At 45.4% G+C, this 4,384-nt stretch overlaps 1 long non-coding RNA gene across 1 annotated transcript in view; it reads left to right on the forward strand.

Annotated features, from left to right (window-relative positions):
* The window catches only part of LOC115065209, a 6,488-nt gene extending 2,327 nt beyond the window's left edge, over positions 1 to 4,161 (forward strand). The window contains exons 3-5 of the long non-coding RNA XR_003844994.1: positions 248 to 424; positions 2,784 to 2,981; positions 3,327 to 4,161. This is a non-coding gene — a long non-coding RNA (uncharacterized LOC115065209). The remainder of the gene's footprint in view (positions 1 to 247; positions 425 to 2,783; positions 2,982 to 3,326) is intronic.
* The last annotated feature ends 223 nt before the right edge of the window (positions 4,162 to 4,384 follow it).

Genomic DNA, 4,384 nt, shown 5'->3' on the forward strand with positions numbered 1-4,384 from the left:
CTGTCCTGGAACTCACTCTGTAGACCAGGCTGGCCTCAAACTCAGAAATCCGCCTGCCTCTGCCTCCCGAGTGCTGGGATTAAAGGCGTGCACCACCATGCCTGGCACGGTTCCTCTTTCTACCTCCCAAGTATGATTGGTTGGACACACACACACACACACACACACACACACACACACACACGCACGCACGCACGCACCACTCAAAACATTCTCCATTTCTTTCTTTTTCTCTTTTTGTATTTAGATAGCATCTCACTATGTGGGCCTGCAACTCACCACTGCAAAGAACACACTGGCTTTGAACCTGAAGCAATCCTCACATCTCAGCTTCCCAAGTGCTAGGACTACAGGCTTGCCTCACCATACCCAGCTCTGCTCCAGTTAAACCAAGTTTTCTTTTGTCTACACAGAGGAATAAGGGGTAATTAGTTTTTTCTGTCAGGTATTAAGTTTTTTTTCTCTTTTCTTAAAATAAGTTAAACAATTGTTTTAGAGATTTGACCTTGCTAATCACAAAGTATACAAACTAACATATGGGGTAATGACTGAGGGGGTGGGTAGTGTGTGTGTGTATGTGTGTGTATGTATGTGTACATATGTGTGTTTATGTATGTGTGTATGTATGTGTGTGTATGTTTGTGTGTATGTGTATGTATGTGTGTATATGTGTGCATGTGTATGTGTATATGTGTATGTGTGTATATGTGTACATGTGTATGTACATGTAATGTGTGTATGTATGTGTGTATGTGAATGTATGTATACATGTATATGTATGTGTATATGTATATGTGTATGTGTGTATGTGTGTACATGTGTATGTATGTGTATTGTGTATGTGCATGTGTATGTTTGTGTGCATATGTGTTTGTATGTGTGTATATGTATGTGTGTTTGTGATTGTTTCTTTTCCCTGTATTGGCTAGATGACCAATCTGTTAAAGGGATCACAGTGGTTGATGACAAGCACCAAGAAAGAGTAAGTTAGTATTCAGTTTTTTGACAATAAAAGCAAGGTTTCAGAGGAAAACAACAAATTGAATACTACATTTGCTAAAGAAGAGACATGGAATTGCTGGCACACATGAGAGCTTGGGTAAATGAAGACACGCAATCTTGATAATTTATATGGGGAAATGCGAGGAGGTTGGTCATTTAGCAGAGACACTCTGGCTGGGACAAGAACCCAAGCCTCATGAATTGCCATCTAAAAGCCTGAGGCCTCAGCTGCTTCTTTTTTTGTTTTGTTTTGTTTTTGTTGTTGTTGTTGTTGTTGTTTTTTGAGACAGGGTTTCTCTGTATAGCCCTGGCTATCCTNGAACTCACTCTGTAGACCAGGCTGGCCTAGAACTCAGAAATCTGCCTGCCTCTGCCTCCTGAGTGCTGGGATTAAAGGCATGTGTCACCATGCCTGGCTCAGACGCTTCTTCTTTTCTTTTTTTTAAAAAAAAGATGTACTTCTTCAGACACTCCAGAAGAGGGCATCAGATCTTGTTACGGATGGTAATGAGCCACCATGTGGTTGCTGGGATTTGAACTCAGGACCTTTGGAAGAGCAGTCAGGTCCTCTTACCTGCTGAGCCATCTCACCAGCCCCACTCAGACGCTTCTTAATGAGCAAGTTCTCTCAGACACAGAGCAGCACCTTGACCTTGACTGACATAAAAAAAAAAAAAAATTGCAATGGGAAAACAAGGGTGTGCTCAAATAAGTCAAGAAAAAACAAAAAACAAAACAAAACAAAAAACCCAACCAACCAAACAAATGAACAAACAAAACCACCACACATCACGGAAATGAGCCCTACACACAATCCCAACTTTTCTATTAAAAACCAAAACCAAATCTTCTGTATAGCTGCATTGACCTAATACTAAAGGAGGGAAGAGGGGAGGGGAGGGGAGGGGAGGGAAGGGAAGGGAAGGGAAGGGAAGGGAAGGGAAGGGACAAGGAATCATGGGGATGAATCGCCTCCAGTGCTTCCAGTCTTCCCCAGGGACAGGTCAGAGAGAATCTTCCCGGACTTTCAGCTAAGGTCTAGTGTACTACACTCATAGTATTCAGCCTGCATGCCATTACTGAGTTATGGACCTCGGGACATCATGGAGAATTATTTCCGTCAGCATTCAGTCTATCCTTTCATTGCCTCTAGCCAGGAGTCCTAAGCATTGTTTTTAACCACCCATCTTTTACTTTAGAAAAAAACACTTACAGTGTCTCTTTCCTTTTTAAGAAAAAGCTTTTGGAGGCAGAGGCAGGCAGATTTCTGAGTTTGAGGCCAGCCTGGTCTAGAGTGAGTTCCAGGACAACCAGGGCTATACAGAGAAACCCTGTATTGAAAAAAAAGAAAAAAAGAAAAAGAAAAAGAAAAAGCTTTTGCCTCATTCAGGGGGAAAAAATAGTTGTCTTCTGAAACTAGTGTGTGTGTGTGTGTGTGTGTGTGTGTGATTGTGTGATCTCCTCAAGCCCTACTAGTTTGGGGCTAGAATCCCGGGACCTCAAGCAACCATTGTCCTCCCTGTAAGTCCTCACCTTAGATGGCTTCTATCCCTCTAGGCAGTTTTTGCCACACCCAGGTCTTGCCACCTGGTGCTCTGCCTTCTTTTCTAATCCCGGTGCCCCTTGTCCTACAGCTTGGAAACTTGGTTCAAGGGGAGGGAATGAAGGAGCCCTCTCAGCTGTCAAAGGTCTTTGCTATCTGAGCGTTGCAAAAGCAAACGGTCTAATCTCTGTGTAGATAGGCAGGGACAGAGTGAGACAGAGAATCTTGTTTGTCATAGAATAACAGAAGGCTAGAACCTGCCGCCTCTGAGATCTTCCGTCCCAAGATACACACAGGAGGAAACCAAGACCCAGAGAGAGGAGTGGTCTGCCCAAGGTCGCACAGGCCTGTGTGATACCTGCAAGTTACTCAGCTACGAAATAATCAAGCAATGCTTCTCCTGTATGATTCTCCCTGCAACGATCTTGCAGGCCAGGTACGATGATTCATAGACAAGAAGTGAAAGTCAGGTGACTAGCCCAGGTCTCCTCTAGCTAAGCAGGAAGCCAGGTTTCCAACATACTCTTGGCTACCCCTCCTGTATGATGAGATGAGCCTACATCACAAGAGTTGTGAGCATATCAGCCGGTCTTAAAACAGGATTGGCAGTTGACAATTGGTGTTTCCCTAAGTGAGTGACCAATTTCCTGGGGGCGGGGGCGGGGCGAAGTGCGGGGGTGGGGGTGGGTGGGGGGGGGAGTGTCAGTGGTGGAGGGGACAGGGACAACACCTGGGCTTCCCAGAGCAAGAGGATTATGTTGCTCCTCTCATCTTTCCACAGGCCTCTCCAAGGGGGTTGGGAAATGTTGACAAACGAGTTGAGGTTGGGTCAGGTGCCAGGCACTGGGCATTTACTTCCTGATTCACCTGATCCCTGGCATTTCGAGGTGGAGGACACAGAAGTGCAAGAAGGTAAACTTTCTCACAAAACTGTAGAATCAGAGCTACAGAGCTCTGAGGAATGGGATAGAACCGGGTCATGTTCCTCGGCCCCTCTCCCTAACGCCTGCCGCGTCTTCCTCTTCCCAGTGTCCACCAACCCAAGGCTTCACAGCAAAACTGTTTCGAGGTCCTCCTTCCCTTTGTCCCATTAAACGTTCTTTTCTGCAGACCGCTCCCTGCCCCAGAGGCTACCTGATAAAGCTGAGTCCTGTGTGGTTTTCACAGGAAACCCTTTCTCCCTTTAGGTAACACAGTTGACCTTTAAAGGTCAAATCCCGGCAACTTTCCAAGCAATCTGAGGTCACATGTGGGAAGCCAGGCAAGGGGTCACACGAACTAAGGCTGATTTCCCTGTTCTTCGGGTCGTCTGTTCCTAGGGAGTCTGTTCCTCCTTCCGCAGCCCCGAGGAGTTCAGCCCATGCAAAGCATATAAATGAAACTTATTTGCATCTTGTTCTCAAACAAATGCTATACCTGCGGACATTGGTTAATTCCCAACCACCCCTCCCCTCCCAACCTGGAAAGACCGAGGTCCTGATTAAAGCTGTGGTGCTATAGGTGAGGTGGGGGTGGGATGAGGACACAGGACTTAAAAGTTTCCAGGTTCTTCTGTTCTAGCACAGACAAGGCAAGGTAGTAGAAATACATTTAAAATAATGCAATAAATACTTAAAGTTCACCACCATGATTTATATAATTAAATAACGAAGGTCGTTTTCATCTGTTTGGTAGAAGTTCTGTTCTATGATGGACCATTGTGCATGTCTTAGCTCTACACACAGTCAGAGAAGGTATTTGTGAAACCTGGAGTCAGTCATGGGGACACACTGCAGCACAGAAATTAAGAAATGCTGAAGAATCGGGAGGCAGGGGCAGGCAGATTTCTGAGTTCAAGGC

This window comes from Mus pahari, chromosome 13 (genome assembly GCF_900095145.1).
Source record: "Mus pahari chromosome 13, PAHARI_EIJ_v1.1, whole genome shotgun sequence".
Lineage (NCBI taxonomy): Eukaryota > Metazoa > Chordata > Mammalia > Rodentia > Muridae > Mus > Mus pahari.